The sequence below is a fragment of the Aethina tumida genome, chromosome 3 (genome assembly GCF_024364675.1).
Source record: "Aethina tumida isolate Nest 87 chromosome 3, icAetTumi1.1, whole genome shotgun sequence".
Classification (NCBI taxonomy): domain Eukaryota; kingdom Metazoa; phylum Arthropoda; class Insecta; order Coleoptera; family Nitidulidae; genus Aethina; species Aethina tumida.
In genome coordinates, this window is record NC_065437.1 from 9,224,813 (window position 1) to 9,244,606 (window position 19,794).

Genomic DNA, 19,794 nt, shown 5'->3' on the forward strand with positions numbered 1-19,794 from the left:
TATGCAAAGTTAGTTCGCAAACTTGTCCATTATAACTCGGAATGGATGTTTTCGAGTGGATTTGCTCGGGTTATGTTCGAGACAATTTTACGTGTGCACTTTTTCTTCTCCTGGCTTAATTACGCACAGATTAACAAAACGTTTTAAATCAACAGTAATTGCCGGGGAACGGAGCTAACGAAATGAATACGGACCGTGGTACGGCGCAATTTACCGGAATGTTCCTTTCCGTAAATTGGCACGGGCTTTATTAGACAAACTGCGTGGCGGAAAATGCTGAAAATTGGATTTGAGTTCCGCACTATTCACACAACTCGGTTGTTGTGTATCGACGAGTATAACGAACACCTCTCTAATCGCGGTGGATTTTTGTTAAAGTGAACAGGGCTGTGACAATGGTCGACACAGATTCACGATCTCCCCTCCGGATTTATGTGAATTGTTTTGCGCCGAAAACACGTCTCTTTTCGTTGCCTTTCATATTTACATTTAATTTTATTCGTTAAAAATAACAACGTGTGTCTGTTGTATGATTAAAGTCTTTTGTGTACGCTTTAAACTTCATGACAATCTGTTCCCTTTTGTGATCTTCAATTATAACCGCACAATTCACGTTTAATTATTCCTATTGTAGGTTTATGTAAATCTCTAAATAATACAAATAAATTAATTTAAATCATTTCCATTTAATGTTGCTTAGCCTCTTTAACATGGTAGGTTGGATTGCGTTAATGTTATATTATTTTAATTGGTTCTTTATTTTGCGGATGCTGAATTAATGTAAAAGCTGAGTTGATCTGATTGATGTTGATAATTTTAATTCAAACATTATGAAATTTCAAATTTTAGTACTAAAAGTTCTACATTTTCACTTCTATAATTGGCATTTTTATTTAATTTTTTTAACTGATTTTATGTACAAAAATGAACAACCACATTTTACTACTGTTGTTAATTTAGAAATATCAGTAGTCTCTATCTTTAAAAATATCCTAAAATATGTTATCGTATATTCCAATATAATTATTCCTCTTTTAATTTAATAATACATAATACATTTTTCCGGAGCATCCAATTTAATAAACTTATTAGAACCTTCATTTGAGAGGCTTAAACAATGCGAGTATTTTCTTGAAGCCAGAAAAGTAAATAAAGAGCAAACCTAGACAAAGAGGTTGAAAATGGCCTTTAAGGGCAGATGAAGTTTATATTTGTTCAAGAAACCAATTAAACGAGGACCTGAAAGTGAGTGAAATAAACGGGTGATTGCCGGAACTAGTCAACTAACACTTGTTGAAAATTATATTGACTTTTTATTTATAATTCATCGCTTCGCAATGCGATCGTTTAAGCCGTTTTTATTGTTATTTTAAGTCGTAAAATTGTTAAGAGCACTAGTTTAACACAACATCAAAGTTTATGCACACTCCCACCGTATTGTGCCAAATTGATATTTACATAAATCGATTGCCAACCAATCTAACACAGACACCCCTAATTAATCAATTAATTAGGGACTTCGGCGACTTCTTAAACATCTGACGGGGACGATTAATTTAGTTAATTAGAAAAACGTTACGATAAGTAACGAAACCGACTGTGAATGTGAAAAAATTAGTTGTGAATGCGCACGTTAATGTCGTGCGGAGAGTAGAAGTGAACAAAAGTGACAAAAGCCCCCGCGAGTTCGCCGTAATGGATGTCTGAAAATGTCCGTCATTCATTTTCGTTTCGTCGCGAATTACTTGTTACCGAGTGAATTTATACGGAGCATTGCCGTTTATAATTGAATTTCCAATTTGCTTTATTTAGAGGGAACGGCGGTCTTAAATAAGTTTTTGCCGACGTACATTTCATATTTGTGTTGCCGTCTTAAATATACAAAGAAAATAATTAACGCCCTCAGAAAAAAATACAACAGAAACCGAATAATTTCTTTTTTCTTCCCACTCCCACTTTTGCTTGTATTATAATGATGTTTTTTTTGCGTGCGTGAGATGTTACAAATTGCCAGATTAATTGTTAATTAGCCAATTATGATAGATATTTTCCAATAACACTGTTACGAATTAGTTACTAATTGGATGGGAGACGTTAAACTAATTCAATTAGGGATTAATGTGATGAATCCACTCACGAAACGGTTCAAGTACTCATTACGAAGTTGTAGTTACTCACAACAATTCTGGCCATATTTGCCTTTGAAACAATCTACAAATTAAACTAATACGGAAATAATATGGTAATAATAATAATAATAATAATAATAATAATAATAATAATATATACACTGTCGTTCATATGTAGAGCAACATGATTATTTTATTAAAAGAACGACACTTTTTAATTTAAATTTCATGATTATTAAGAGGACGATTTCCAATTTTAGTAGAAGGAACACATTGGAAGGAGTTCTTAAAAATGGAATGGAAAAAATTAGAAGAAGGTGATCCCTATGGTAGAAAATCAGCAAATAAACCCTTCGTTTCTGTAAATGGTATGTGTAATGTGGACAGATGGGCTATGGAAAACAATTTTGTTTTAACAATTTAATTTAGTCCTCGTATTTCCATCCCCAATTTGTACACGTCTGTACATTCCTCTTATTAGATTATCAATAAATTCTTGAGAAATATTATTCTATTCAACTGCAGTCTGTAAAAGGTCTGGAATCCTCAAGGGAGGATTTAAACAATGCCGAATTAATTTGGATAAGTAATCCCACACATGGTTAACTATGTTCATATCATAATCATTCATCTTGATGTGGACGGGCATAAATAAGAAATTGTGACCCACCCCCTCTTGTATTGGTTGTATAATAAATCGAATTGTAAAATCCATGTAAATTTGTTCAATCATTATGGTAGAAACATACATAAGGAAGAGGGCAAGTGAATAGGACTTAATGGAAACTACCGAACGTTCCCGAAGTTACACTTGTTTTATAACATTGAGATGCTGTTTAAAATGCTGGTATTTTACAAATAAAATAACCTGAAATTTGAATTATTAAAAGTAGACATTTTAGATTCCAACTAGCTACAACCCAAAACATTTGATCAATTTTATTCTGTAAAATTTATAATAAATAATTTGATTTTATTTTATAATTTTATAAAATTCAACCAAGAGTTCCCATACATACATACTATATATGATCTTCATAACCCTAATTTTAAAAATATTTTTAAACCACCTTCTAATTCTAAATTAAATTTCGTATGGCATTCAGTTTGTAATATTAATCCTTTCTCCATCTTTATAACAGGAAAAATTCATAATGTTAAACCAAAACAGTTCCATTATAATCCCTCTTCTAATAATTCTACTGTTCAAGATTATGTTAGTAAGTTAAATTTTGTAGTTTTTCCCCTATCTCTAAATCGAGTGCTTTTCTATTTCTAATTAGAATATTATAATTCTCTCAAATGTTTTGTTGAAAAGTTGAATTCCTTTTCACTAAGTAATCACTATCACAATTCCAATGGTTCAGTTAATCATAATTACAGTCATTCAGTTAATTAACATTTTACATATTTGTATTTGTATTTATTTTGTTGTAGTTGTATCCTTATATTATATACAAATTAATTTGAATTTGAAATTATTCTTAGTAAAAGGTTGGTACTTCTTGAGTTTCTGTGGGAACATATACCAAATCAATTTCTCTTCCATACCTCAATATGTGCCAGTCATCTTTATACAGAACCACTTCACTAGCAACAAAGAGCCGTTGCAACTCCATCTCTCACCAATTCTATTTTTTTTTTCTTCAAAAAACAACCATTGAATAGGTACTCTTAAATGACTAGATCGTAATCGACAATCTGTCTTCTGATGGTTTTATTTAAAATGAGTTGGTGGTACGTAGCCTGATAATGACACTTAACACAGCTAACAGTTATTCATTTATTTCTCATAACCATTTGGACTAGGTATCTGCCTTGACTGATATTTGTCATCCTTGAACGTTCACTTCAAGTTCTAGTTTCTATGTGGACCCTTTCATTGGTCATTTCATGGTTCTCGAAACCGTACTGTGATGAACGTTCAATTTTTGAACTATTTGCCTATGTGGCAAATCTTCCTCATAAACAAATTTCATTAGTTAATGAATACTCTGGCAATTTTACAATTTTTAAACTTCATTAAATATTTAGTGATACACCACAAAATGCTTTTTTTTGATAAAAATTATGATAAAATTCAAATTGTTTACATTATGTAAGTACGTAACAGAAAAATTATTAATTAAAAAAAAAAATTATTAATAATTGTTTTTTGTGAATTCACTTAGAAAATACAATTTTGGTCCATTTCATCCAGAAGTCATAACTGGATAAAATCATCGAAACACACAAAAATTAATTAAAATCGATGGACAGACTATGTATTTAGAAATAAATTGTAAATTTTATATCTCGTGAACATCGCACGAAATAAATCAATATTTCCAACGTAGAATCATTTAAGAGTTCGCGACCTCAGCTAGGCTAGTTGTAAAGTAAATAATCCAAAATTACACTGCACACGGCAAGTGGTGGCTAAAAAATATATGGATTCAACAAGTCTTTCTCGTAAGATATTGTAAAGGTGGAACTACACAATTACTGCTAAAATTTATCATGTCTGGAGACGCTTGTAATTTATGCAAAGGCCTTATAAATACAATTCCACAATTTTCTTGTAAGTTGAACAGGTCGAGAAATCGATAAAGTATTTCTCTTTGTCTCTTATAAAGGCAATTTTACGAAACACAATTAAATGTCAAAGAACGAATGTCTGATTTTGCTTTGCGGCCACAAATTATTTTTTATCCGGAACATAGAATTTAAAATGTTTGCACATAAAAAACGGAGATTTTGATCCTTTTAGAACATTTTAAACATAATGTCGGACATAAAAACTTAATAGTAGTTATGGAGTTATGATTTCGGTGAGGATTTCCATATATGTCTATATAATAAAATGATATAAAGCAATAAAAGAAGTTTACGAGCCGTATTAGCATGTAACACAACCCAAATAAAGTTCCTATTACGAAACACTTTTATTACACACCAGTATCAATTTAATTGATAGACCTCATTGATTGATCACCTGCAGTTTTATTTAATATTTTTCCTACTCATTTAACGAATCGCCATTAATCATAAAAAACCTGTCAACCAAACGAAGTGTGTAATTACGTTCCGAATCCGGTGATGAACAGCGAAACGGATCGAATGAAGTTCGCATCAAAACTGAAAGACTGAAATCCATCCGCTTTAATTAAAACGCCACGGCATTCACTGGTAAATATTGCATAGAATGCCCGTTTGATCTTGTCACAATTTAACGTGCAAGTTTGTTTGCATAATTCCACATGGAGGAATGTTGAAAACATGTCGTTAATTGGAGTGAAAAAATAAAATGGAGGCCGCGATCCGTCAAAGCAATGTTCCGTTTGAATTACATCGGTTTTTGATATTTTTTTTAAGGAAACTCTCGGTTCGAATATAAGTTGGTGGTGGTTTGATGTGCTTCCCATAACAAATTTATGGTACATAAATAACCTATCTATAAATAGCTTGGTATAATTACAGGTCCTGTCGTTCACAAACATCGCTGCTAAAAGGGAAGATGTTTGAATCCCAGTCTGTCCCATTTGCGAAGGGGTTACAATCACTTAAAGATGGACTAGTTCTTAAACATCGATTTGTCATAAAACAATGAGTAAACAAAGCCACAATAAAGATACTTCCGGCTTGTAGAGCAATAGACTTCAGGAACTTCAGAAACGTTCACCTTTTTATCGGAGTAGCCTGATTGAATTACAGATCGGGGATTTGAAAAATAAGAGACGCATTTTAAATAAATTGGCTTTCAATATTTGTTCGAGGGGCACTTGTCGTCTGAATATATTTTGCGGATGTGCCGCTGCCTTAAGTGATTTTCACACAAAACAAATTCAATAAATAGGTAATTGATTTTAAAAGGACGGGGCCGTTCGAGTGGAATAAAATCGCCTGAATTTAATGTCGCTATCGATTATGAAAAGGAGATTGCCGGATGCTGAACGATGCGCCGTATTGTCCTTACGCAAATCACTATCCCGTTTCATAATTTAATCATCCTATTTTATTGTTTCAGGCCAGATACGTTATTGCTGATTTTGTGACAAACGATAGGAAGGTAAAATTTGCATGATAATTAATAATAATAATTAAAGTAATTAAATTCAAAACAACTTCTGGGCCGAGCTAAACGAATTAAAGAAAGTCCACAGTTGACGTTCAACTTTAAAATAAACCTCGAAACAAGGAAAAAAAGGGCCAACATAAATTGCAGTTTTATTTCGAACAAGTGGGTTACTTTATAAGGACATAAATGACTAGCCGTGCCATAAATCACAATGAATAAGTGTGTATTTCAGTTGCACTGACGTTCTCTCTATCTTCAAACTTCACTTCACTTTGAATACGTCTGTTAATATTACTTTATACACAAATTAATTTAGATAACTTCTATGTTATTATCTGTGGGACATTCCGTGCACCATCTCCGTCGTTAATTCTATTTCTGTGCAGTTTTAACAACGTGTCAATATGTGGTGGCTAATTATTAAATGGGGTTTGTACGAGAAATCTGTCTTTTCATCGATATTTTCGATAGTAAAAATAAAAAGTAATGATGGCGATTTTTGAAGTGAAAACTTCTTAGCAGGGAAAAATGTTATGGGGTCGCGTCACCGACATGCTCGTGACTGGCCCGGCGCAGTGTGCTGTGCGCCTTAGACACTTTTAGGATGGGTGAAATCTCGTGCGTTCGTGTGACCCACATTTTTATAGCAGCATATCTGTAGCTATACAAATGTCGTATAGTGCCGTGTATATCTTATAAGTGAAACTGAATGGAACATTAACAAATTATGAACATTATGAAATTTCAATTTTTATTGCTAAAAGTTATAAAAACTCAATTTTTTGCTGAGTTTTAAAAGTGTATCCAGCTTCAAATTTTGACAAAAAATGTATTTTAGACCCCTTTACATCCTTTTTTTTTCTAATGGTAGAAAATTATGAAAAAATAGTGAAAACTATTTTACGTTAAAATGGACTAATAGTCTTAGTGGGAGAGAAATATGTAGAAAATAATTTTTCAGTCAAACATGTGTGTTTAAAGACAAGAATTTGAAAAATAAAATAATTTTATTTATTTATTTCTGTTTTCATAATGTTCCATAACGAAAAAAATCCTAACTGTAATGAGATCATTTCTTCCATTTTGTGTTTCCTGAGATTCATAAAAAAACGCCATTGATTCATTTTACTACTAAAAAAGTAAGAAAACAGCTTAATTATTTTTACTAAATTTTAAAACAATCACCCAAATTCAAATAGGAAATTCCGTGGGGGAAGCTTTCTCGTACGGACTGAAATTTGTAAAATAATAGTAAACGTTTTCGAAACAGAATGGTAAAAATGGCAAGAAATAACGGGGGAAATTTGTTGTAGAGAGGAACGTTTATCGTTGTTAGTAAACATGTTTCCAGAATATATCCTCTTAGCGCTAATTAAAGTTTATTTCTCCTTGGGAGAATTTCCTTGTTTTCAGAATTATTCGTGAATGCGTCACACTCGTTTTAAAAGCACATTATTTAACTTGATAACTGAAAAAGTATATCGTAAATTTTTTATTGGCCTGAGGGAATTTACTGATAAATCAAATTGGCCTAGACAGTAGAGTAACTTGCCAAACTAGTACAATTTAATTTAGAAATTTGTGTCGGCTAAGATCTAACTTGGTGAAGGCTAATGTAATGGTTGAAGCTTTCATATTTCACTAAAGTTCCTGTCAATGATTCCTTAAACATGATATCAGGAATATTCCCTCCAGACATATTGTATATTTTTCTTACCCGCCTTATTGAAAGCTATTTCGTTTGGTACAAGAAATTCTTCGAATAGACTGAAGGATTAGCAATGGACAGTCCTCTTAGTCCAGTGATCGCCAATTTCTTTATGGAAAAGTGTAGGTGAACATTTAGGCCATACAGTATACCGAAAACCCACACACACCGATCGACGTCTACTACTCTACTATTTAGCCATTAACCTAGTCAAAAACAAGGAGTCATCGAAACACTAACCGAGGATATGTGTCATACATCACCTCGCTGAAAAAAATCTACAGGCCAACGGATACAAACGATCAGAATAAGACGTACGATGAGATTCCACACTAATAATGAAGATCAACCTAGTGAGCCCACGATTGGTAAAGCTTTTCTCCCATATATATGTGAAGATAACGAAGCTCTCTAAGCAGATAAGAACGACCAACGAACAGAACGAAATTTCAAGAATATTAGTTGTCTAAGTTGTCATTTAGTTGCCCATCAGATGTTAAAGTGACAAGAACCAAATCAGAGCTCTGAAGATTTTAGCCACTCGTGCTAGCGAAACGTCGGGAAATAATTTCAACAAACGTCGACCAATAAACCCGAACAACTATAGATATGATTGGTAAAACGATACCATAATTATGTTACAATCGTAATTTAACAGGTAACAAACACACTAATATATTAATAAAATAGTGTAGCTTTTATAGTTAATGACCTAATTGAATTTCACTCAAAATGTAACACTATCGCATGTTCACACATTTGAACAAACATAACGTGACTTTGTAAATGCATTTTTAGTGTCTATTTAATAAATAAAATACGATTTTGTCTATAATAAGTTTAATAATACGATTGTTAAAAAAATTTTCAACAAACAATGCGACATCTTGATGCATCACAGGCTAGAAAAATAAAATGGGATGGGAATAATATATAATTATTTTTTGTAATATATTCATAACTTACTTGGAGGTTTTGTTGGAGGTTTAGTAGGTGGTTTTGTAGGTGGTTTTGTGGTGGTTGTTGTGGTTGTGGTGGTAGTTGTAGTGGTGGTAGTTTTAGCTTTAAAACATTTTTTAACACCTCTAATATTTTACAAAAGAAAGGCCATAGGTCGATAAGAATACCAGGAAATGTTGGTACTTTTAGGATACTAAATAATCTCGCTTTTTTAAGGTACTTCGGTATTCTTATCGTCCTATGGCCTTTTTGCAGTACTTACGAACACAGTTGTAGATAATGCTCATGTATTTATAAGTCCCGACACAAGGATCTCCAAAAACATCGTTTGAAGCAGAAACACTGCAGGTGCTTTGTCCGTTGCATCTGTTATGTGTTAATTAAATATATTGCGCTGTTAAAAGTTATGAAATAATACGTACATATTTTGAACAATACTTAGGGCATTTGGTGCCGAACATTGATTATTAGCCAACTGCTGTTGTGAGTAGTCTTTTTGGCAAACACTTGAATCTAACCTTCCATAAAATGCACTAATAATTTGAATCACCTGATCTTTGCAATTGAACGATCCCCCGTCACCCTCACATACTAAAATTGTTATAAATAAATAATGAATTATTTTAAGGGAAATATATTAACACCTACTTGTCGGATCTTCAGCCACTACTAAAACAATTGATTGAAATTAACCACAACATTAATTAATTAAATGTTTTGTTTTGCTGAAATCTTACCGACTGAACATAAGAAGATGCACAGAGAGACAACGTACGAAAACATAACGACAAGTATGTTTTTATCACAGCCCTCAATACATTTATAACCGGCATTATCGCACGTTTTGCATTCCATATTTGTTAACAAGCGAATTTAATTTTCGATGAGTTGTTTCATACAAAGGATGTTGTTTATGTTAAATAAAGCTCTCTTAAAATATATCGTATATGATCGTGACTGAATTAGTTTTAACATAACATAGAATGAAAGCTGACTCGACTCTAATAAATCTTTAACGAAAAACAATAAAAATACATCGCAGAAGTTATATTATATTCAGCCTTGAATAAAAATTTAGATTTATTGATTCGTATATTCGCTTCCTTGGAATGTGTGCCATGTCACCATCTTGGAGAAAACGGTAGCAATTATATTTGCATAAAGTCGAAGGAAAAAATATAATGATTCAGACCGCAGGTTCGTCCGTACTTTCGAGTTCGATAAAAAATAGATTAAGACACTATAAAATTTAAATGACTCGTGGAAAAGTGTCTTTTGTCTCGAGTTGGTCTCTTCATTTTTGTATCTGAACAGTCAGAACAGACATTAGAAGAAACGAACATAATGTTTCCGACACAATTTTAACTTTGAAACTTGGACTACTCGAATTGTTTGTTCTGCAGCAACAAATTAAAAATCGCTTAGTAGAGTTTTCTTCCTTTTCTGTGATTCTCAAACTTGATGAAAATTTATAAACCAATTAATTACACAGTGTTATAATTAAGGCAGAATTAATTATAAATGTAAATATTAAAATAATGAAATATTTTAGTAAACAACTCAAAATAAATATTTAGATAAATCAAGGACATTTCCCTTTAATTGTGAGAATCATAAAATCAGTGACAATCAGTTATTTTTCAACTGAAAATCCTGCAATCCGACATTGTTCAAACAAATGGCTTCGTTGCAGCCGTTTATTTTTATTCGTAAAGTCAATGCCGTAGTTTTATAATCTGGAAAATGTCAACAGCCTTATCGGTGCAATTTGCCTCGCAAATTCCAAATTTTCATATCTCGGTTTATTATAGCGTCCCCCCCCCCTGGACATTAAGTGAGAGCCGACAAAAGGCCTCATTTATGCTGTATTAACTCTTAAATTAAATGATAATATTTATTAATTGCAAGCTTTCCTTATTTTAATAATAATAATAATAATAATAATGGTATCAAAAAATAAACAATATATTTTAAATTTATCCATTTAAGACATGAATTTGGAAAAGTTCCAGTACATTCTATGAAAATATTACACAGAAAAAATATATATATTTCTAGCTTATTACCTTAGAAAATTTTATCCCATTCCAAAAAAGATCCTTTCCTGAGTTCCAGCAAAATAAAAGGTTTACTTGAGATAGATCACCACAAGGGAGGTCTTTATGCAGAAAGCCAGCCAAAAAACCACTATTAGAGAAGAATAGACGAGCCAGAGTTGAGTTCACCAGGTTCCTTTTACACTGGAATTTAAATGATTGTAGACGAGCTATCTGGAGTGATGAAATCAGGTTTAATCTGGTTTGTAGTGATGGGATTTTATATGTAAGGTGACTTATTCATGAAAAGTTTAACCCAAGGTTAAGGTCGGTAATGGTATGGGGCTGCTCTTCTGGATTTGGAATGGATCCTCTCCTTTGAATAGAGAGTATCATGGATCGTTTTATGTATAAAAAAATATTGAGGAACAACATGGTACCGTATTCAAATAAAAATATGCCACTAAAACTTAATTTTCAACAAGATAATCACCCGAAGCACACTTCAAAATAAAATATTTGAAGCAGTGGCTTTTAAGGGATAAAATTAATGTTATGAACTGGCTATGTCAATTTCCAGATTTAGACTCCATTAAAAATTTATAGGAGATAGTGAACAACAGAATAAGACTCAAAGATTTTAGTAATTAGCAATATTTAAACACGGTTCTGCAAGAGGCCTGGTAAAATATGAATCCAAAAAAGGTATTTGAAAGTTATTCATAATAATGGGAATTTTATAATATATTGGTGTAGAATTAATTAAATTATTAATTACAAATTATTTGTAGTAATTAAACTTTAAATAGCATAAGCATAAGTAACTTTTTGCCAGCTCAAAACAAATAATCATCAGTAAAATTAAACTCTTTATTCTTTTTTATTGTTTAACTATATGATTGTTAAATTTATAAAGAGAAGTTAATTTTCAATATACATAGTTTTGAACATACTAACCAGGACAAACATTATTGGAATTTTAAAAAAGTTGCGCCACTTTCTGCTAATACAGTATATATGTTCAAATTTTATAGTTAGTATAAAAAATATAATCCAATATTGTACTGTTTTGCTTTTTTTGTTATACTTCTTATAGAGGTCAGACATATTAACTCAATCGTAAATTACATTTTCATTAAATGAACAAAACTTGCAAGGATATATTTCAATAAAGAAATCATTGATATCAAAAAAAATATTCGAAAAAAAAAAACTAAAAGTGCATTAATTATCCTCCAGAATTTAGTCGAAGGATACATTGAAGTGATGAATCCATGTTCAATATCTGACAAGATCAGATGGTAAAAAATACATTTATCGTCCTCCTAATAAAAGATAGACTACAAAAACTTTACAATTTGGTGTAGGAGAAGTTTTGATTTGGGGTTCCTTTCCTTGACATGGTATAGCCCCATTATAAAAAAATATTAGTAAAAAGACCCCTTTCACATAGAAATACATAACGAGAGATGTAACAGAACCATTTGCCAAATTATATCGATTTTAATATATGATAATGATACAATGAAGCATCCAAAGTTGTTCAAAGTACATTTGAAGATAAAAATGTTGAAATTGTATCTAAATACAATTGAAGAGGTGGAACGACATGTAACCTCGATTAAAACAGCAAAAAGCATCGGATTTAGGTGAATTGTAGTTCAAACAATCATTGCCGATATTTCACTTTAACTCTTTGTTTCACCGTTCACAGATGTTCTAACTAACAAAAGGTATTCAAGAAAATATTAACATTTTTGTATAAAGTTTATTTATAAATTATTTAACAAATATATGTTCGCATTTATTTTATTTAATATTTAATTTTAGTATAATTTACTTTGATTTAAGTACAAAATGAATAATGTGAGAAAGAATAAACTGTAATTATTTTAAATAAAATATAAAATATTTTGATTGTACTTAATTATAGTTTTGTGGTAGTTCCTAATTAACGTTAAGGCAGTAATTGTCTGCTATTTCTCTGGCCACTACGGTACATACACTTTACAGAAAGAAATAACTGGTTAGTTATCTATAGCCATGACACAGACTTATTATCTACATACATTTTATGTTTATAAACAATATTAGGAATTTTTTAACAATTTTCTTTCTTTTTTATTTAAAAATATAATTTAATAGGCCAAAAGTAAATGAACGTTTCCAATAATATCGAAAACTGTACTGATTTTTAACAAATTTTCCTAAAACGTGCTAAATTTCTTCAAAAAACTATTTTTGTTAGTTGGGCTAACTTCACAGAGACAGGACTCGTTTGTTAATAAGCAGCAGCTTCCAAGCAGAAAACTGGATATTTGATAATATTCTGCAGTAGATTTATTTTTTAAGTTATAGAGTAAATTAAACACCATATCTGATATTGAAGTCACAGAAATGATGTGTAAATTGACAGATGAATGTTGGTGGACTCACCTTGTAAAATTGCTGAGATATAATATATAATAGTTTCAAGTTGCAAAAGTGTTCAATCGATATTCTTTCCAACGGGAAATAATTAAAGACCGCAAATCCGGAAGAAGGAGTTATGAAATTTAATTTGAATTGTTTGCACGTTCGCCCCACGATTCACCAGCAACCGTTTCGGCAAATGGCACTCATTAATTACGGTAAATACGCTTAAATCTGCATACAATTGAAATTAATCTAAAGTAGCGGCCGAAAATTTTCTACTAAACTTCCGATTTTAACAGGATTATATCCATAGGCGAACAATTGTTTTTGTTTGTCAAGTCTAAAGAACAACAAGAAAATTCTAATTAGGAGCTCGCACCAATATTGATATTGATACGGTTTAAATATTCCGACGAGCCAACGGGTCTGACGAAAATATTTCATAAACATCGAACGGTCGAGAAGCCGTGGAGTTCGAAGCGAATCGGAGGAAAAAGTGAAGTGACTGGACGGAAAGGAAGAATTGAAAATGCTTTTAGGGTAATATATTGGAACGCATTTAGTTGCGGTGACAACTACGTCTATATGTATGTGACCTAGACCACTAGAAAACGTTTTTATTGCTTTTCCTCTGCGAATGCTGGAAAATTGATTGTTTCATGTTTTTTTCACAATTAATCGAAAATAAAAATCCTGAGTAACTTATAAATCACGCGATTTTATGAAGCGACCGCACACTAATTAAAAACCGCTCGCACCAAAATCTTAAGAAGCATTACCATATTAAATCAAAGCGGGACATAAATTTTTGGCTTCTAAAAATAAATTAGCACGTTAATTAAATTTGTACGCAATTAATGTAATTTACCGCTCGCGTACCACCTGCATATTACATTTTTAATTAAGACCCGCAGACTCTAATTGGAATGCATGATTTGAATGTGTGGGTGTGTGAAAAAATGTTAATACTTATTACTACTGTAGAGGTCTTCACCAATCATATCTATAGTTATACAGGTTTAATGGTCAACGTTTGTTGGGATTATTTCCTGACGTTTTGCTAGCACGAGTGGCTGGCATCTTCAGAAAGCCTCGACCTTTGCTTAATCAATCAACCATACATCACTACAATGTATATTAATGCAAAATTTGAAATAATGGTTTACATCCAATTTATTAAGGGTGTTTTATATAAAGAAAAAATATAAACTGAAGTAATCCTTTATAACATGAAAGAAAGTACAAGATCTCACTTTAAACGGAGCTTTATTAATTGAAATAAAAACCATTTGAGTCTATACATCTGTTAGAAAAGAAAACGTTTTGTTTTGTTTTTTAATTTTTAAAACATTTCTCGTATAGGAAGTTGTCGAAATGTTTGAAAAAGTGATAATCTATTGTTGAGTATGACGGATGAGGCAGATTTTCGTACCCCAGTTTATTCAATTTCAGCAGTATTGGCAGAAAGTAGAGCAACTTTAAAAATATATAAATTACTACCGCCCTATATATGCAAATCTAATATAATTTATATCAATTATGAACACACTATATATAAACATATCGATGAATATTTCTTGTATTCAAAATAATTCTAGCTACAAATCAAAAATTTCAATATTCAGCTGGCTGAACAAAATCCACAATAATTTTTAATTTTACAGTATATACCAAAGTAGAGGAACCCAAAGTTTACCATACTCACTATTAAATACGGCAACAGGTCGGTAATGGTATGGGGCTGCTTTTCGGGATTTGGAATGGGTCCTCTCCTTTGAATAGAGGATATCATGGACCATTTTATGTATAAAGAAATATTGAGGAACAAAATAGTACCGTATTCAGATAAAAATATGCCACTAAAATTTTATTTTCAACAAGATAATGACCCGAAGCCCACTTTAAAATATTTGAAGCGGTGGCTTTTAAGAAAAAAAATTAATGTTATGAACTGACCACGTCAATTTCCCTGTCTAAATTCCATTGAAAACTTATGGGAGATAATGAACATCAAAATAGACACAAAGAGTATAGTAATCATCAAGATTTAATCATGGCTCAGCAAGAGGCCTGGCAAAATATGGATTCAAATAATATTGACATCTGTTGCTTTCCATTTAAAAAAGGAAATTATTCATAATTATGGTAATTTTACCATATATTAGTGTACAATTAATTAAAATACTAATTACACATTATTTGTAGTAATAAAACTTTAAATAGCGTAAGTTCAATGAACATATTTTTGAATATAATAAGCAGGACAAAAATTATTTAAATTTTATAAAAGTTGGTCTACTTTATGCCATACTGTATATGGGAGAAAAGCTCTACCATGCAGTCTTTCCTTATGGTATGAGGCCTTATTGTAGTGTTTTTTCTGAGACCTCTGAAGATGTTAAACCTTCAAACTCGAACAAATATAGATACAAACAATGATCACGAAAGCCTTAAATCTTTACTTTGAATAAAATATAGATAAAGACCTGATTAAATGGCCAAATAATATCAAATAAAAACCAGTGCTTTAAAACTGTGTAGACCATCAGAAAAAAGCACATAACAAAAAACGCAATAACTTTCTTGGTAATCTAATAGAAAATATTTTGAGGTGGAGGTCACATTTATTAGACATTTCTTATGTATCACCACCGCAAATATTTGACATCATTTATTTACATTAGTGAACGTTATTGCCGCAAGCACTAATAATCTCTGTTAGAGATAAAACACGTATAAGCACATTTTTTGTCGTAATAAAATTCCTGTCTGACTACTTCCCCTTCAGCGGGGCAAACAAACAATATATAAAATACATCTAGTCTATTAATCATGGCAAACAATGTGCTCTCATAAACCGCAACTTGTTCGCCGTTAAGTTCGGGCAAAGTTAATATTTAGTATTTGGTATTAAATGTTATTATAACGTTTTTGTCCCGAATATTGTGCATAGCTTTAGACAATACAACCATAACCAGTATTTACACACAATTTACTTAATATTAATTAATATTGTTAAGCTCCTTGCTCTACACATTAATCCGCATAAAGCCTTGCAATTTGTATTGCTTAATGAAATTTCAAACGTTCCGTTTGAAAACTTCAACAGGACCTTCTCAGAAAGAGAGAAGATTGTGTCAATACAGATTGAATCTTGAATATAAATTTCTACCTTTTCCCTTCTGCGTTTCTTTGCCATTTCCCCCCCGTGCTTAATAAACATGGTCTGGCTTTGTGGCGGCCAAAAAAAGGAATTTCAACTTCAAGGGGAACGCCTCAAATACGTTTTTAAATCGTTCCTTAATAATCACGAAATGTCTCTAGTTTTAAACACGTTTAAAGAAGAAATAATTTGATGGAGAAGACGCGAGTGATAAATCTTGGTGAAAAAGCCAGGTCTGGAGACATATGTAAGAAATGAGACACTCCGTGTAATGGAGCCAGTGATTCGGAATGCGTATCGGGATTTTAAGTTAAAAAGCGGCTGCCAGACCGAATTTCGTCTGTCGTCTGTGCCAACTTTCTGCCAAGTGCATCAGAACTGCGCCAAGAATGTGACCGGACGATATCTTTGTGCGGTATCAATTTTTCCCTCAGACGGATTCACTTTAAATTGAGTGTTCGTTGTTGTGTTTTGTTTTCGTTGCTGTGGAAAAAACAAAGGGCGGCGTGGATGGTGCAATAATTGATTCAGGAAGCGGTCTGCTCGGTCCATTTCCAATAAGCGTATTAAAAATTTATTTGCCGTTTTATGGTCCGTGGCGGAGTTTATATTTCGTTTTTATCTCTCGCAGGACGGCGTCTCGTTCTGTCGGCGATTTTATGACTACACGGGTTCCACAGATTTAAATATTATTGTTGCAGGCCCCCACGATTTACTAGATTATATTTTTAATTAGACTACCATCCTATAATAAGCTCAACATTAAGTTAACATACCATATTGTTTTAAAAGCGGCTTTGAATTAAAAGTAACAGGCTCCTTCAACGGGGGCATTGTTGGTTGTAATTACCAATTTACATTGTTTCAGTTTTCAGCCGGGACTCTCTCCTTCGATATTCCGATTATGAGTTTTAAGAACACGACACCCCCGTCCAATTTTCCGAGTTATAAACTTTTTTAAAAAAGATAAAACAAACGTGTATTAATGTGATTCGTCTGCGTCATTTAATAAGGTTTTTTGCAAGACGCTCGTAAACATGGCCATAAAAAATCACGACGGTTAAACACAAGCAAAAGTTTTCTATATTAGAAAAGCAAGTAAAACGGCTAACCGGATTCTCGGATTCTCAGATTCTCAGCGGCGATGTCCTCTATTTTTATACGGACTGTTTTTGATAAAAACAGCCGCAAAAACTGACAATTTTTCAAAAGGAAAACTTATGAAACGGACCAAAATAGTTCACGTCAATATCGTAACTTACATAAATCTTTGAAAACATCCGAGACGGAATTGTTTTTCGTTTCGAGAACGTAAATAATATTTTTTAAAATATTTAAATTAAGGAAATTATTATTTTAATAAAAATATACAGTTTTCAATAAGGATTTATTATTTAAAACATTTAAATAATTTCAAAAAATATAATATATACAGAAAGTGGAGTGAAATATATATGTATATTTGAACATAATAACCAGGACAACCATTATTTGGATTAAAAAAGTTGCTCTACTTTCAATACTGTATATATCTTTAAATCTTATATAGTAGTATAAAAAATATAATTCAATATTGTACTGTTTTGCTTTTTTGTTATACTTCTTATAAAGAGATATTAACCTATATTAAACGTAAATTACATTTTCATTGAATGAACAAAACTTGCATGGATATATTTCAATAAAGAAACCATTGGTATCCAAAAAGAATATTCGAAGAGAACTAAAAGTTTACACAAAAATGCATTAATTATCCTCCAGATTGGATCTAAATACAATTGAAAACGTGGAACGATATGTAACCTCGATTAAAACAGCAAAAAGCATCGAATTTAGGTGAATTGTAATTGAAGAGTTGTGAAATTTAATTTCAAACAATCATTGCAGACAATTTATTTTAAATCTTTGTTTCATCGTTTACAGACGGTTATAACCAACAAAAGGTATTCAAGAAATATTAACATTTTTGTGTAAAGTTTCGTATTTATTTTATTTAAGGTTTAAGTAGAATTTATTTTGATTTAAGTATAAAATGAATAATGTGAAAAAGAATAAAGTGAAATTATTTTAAGTGAAATATAAAATATTTTGATTGTACTTAATTATAGTTACGTGCTAGTTACTAGTTCACGTTAAAACAGTAATGTCTTCTATTTCTCTGGACACTATTGTACATACACTTTACAAAAAGAAATAAATGGTTAGTTATTTATAGCCATGACGCAGACTTATTATCGTAGTATATATTAATTGTTAAATTTGGCCTCCACTGTATGTATTTTTTAATTAAATGAAATCAAAATGAATAAACAAAAAACTGGAGATTGTAAATCCCACCAATAATTTGTGATATCGCAAATCTGAAACTTCGGAAACCACCGTAAACTAAGAAACCAGTACACGTCAACTCCAAAACATTGTTGTAAACCTAAATTAACAATTTTATCGATTCGAAAAGTTTTCAGATCTAAACTTTATGGGATTTTATCCGTAATAATATCTTGTGTTCGAAAATATGATCTTCGATCTGGCGACAATAAAAACTTTCCAGAGGCCTGGAAAAAAGTATATTGTCCTTCCATTACACACCGGACACACGTACCACATTAATAACGATTAGTTTTATAGTCGTTTTTGTTTTATTCATGTTCACTTGTCGGATTCAGATGTTTATAAATTTTAAATGGCACATAATTGCGTTATAAGGAAGAAGCATTTTGCCCTCATAAATAGTGGAAGCGGAACAGGCGAAATAGAAATTACATTAAGAAAGCACATGAATATAGTAATGGTTTTAATAAAATTACGGGACGAAAGAAGCTTCCCGGAATCGTGAGGAAAATATCGATTTGCAATTTATCAAGCTTTTAAGTAATAACCAGAGAGATTCCGTTTTAAAGAGGGAGTTACTCGTAAAAAAGAAACTATCCTCGGGTCAAATGTGTACTTCAGTTACTCGACTCCGGTTCACTTTATATCGTACGTCGAATATTTTATATGGAACAGGGGGAACATGAAACGGGGGACGTATCCAATTAAGTAATTATTGCAACCGTTTGCTTAACAATAATTCACGTTGTCTACATCGCACATGTATATCTCCATCTCCACCTTTATAATCCGTGTTTGCCTTTAATCAAATATTCCGGACCCGAATTCGTAAACGTCAGAATCCACTTCTATCCATCATTCGCCGCGATCTCATGCACTATTCACGCCGGGCGTCATTCAAATCGCTCGCCACGCATTATGGTTCAATTTGTATTTTGAATGACTTTTATTCCGATTGTTTCGATGCTTTTTCCTTTTTTTCCTTTTTTCCTCTT

General features: G+C 31.8%; 1 protein-coding gene and 1 long non-coding RNA gene across 4 annotated transcripts in view; both read right to left on the bottom strand.

Annotated features, from left to right (window-relative positions):
* The window catches only part of LOC109608530 (gamma-aminobutyric acid type B receptor subunit 1), an 89,608-nt gene that overhangs the window by 38,625 nt on the left and 31,189 nt on the right, over positions 1-19,794 (bottom strand). The window lies entirely within an intron of this gene.
* Positions 9,084-9,639, bottom strand: LOC126264950 (uncharacterized). The gene is made up of 3 exons (XR_007547524.1): positions 9,503-9,639; positions 9,277-9,445; positions 9,084-9,220 (listed from the first exon to the last, which is right to left on the bottom strand). It is a non-coding gene; the product is annotated as an uncharacterized LOC126264950 (long non-coding RNA).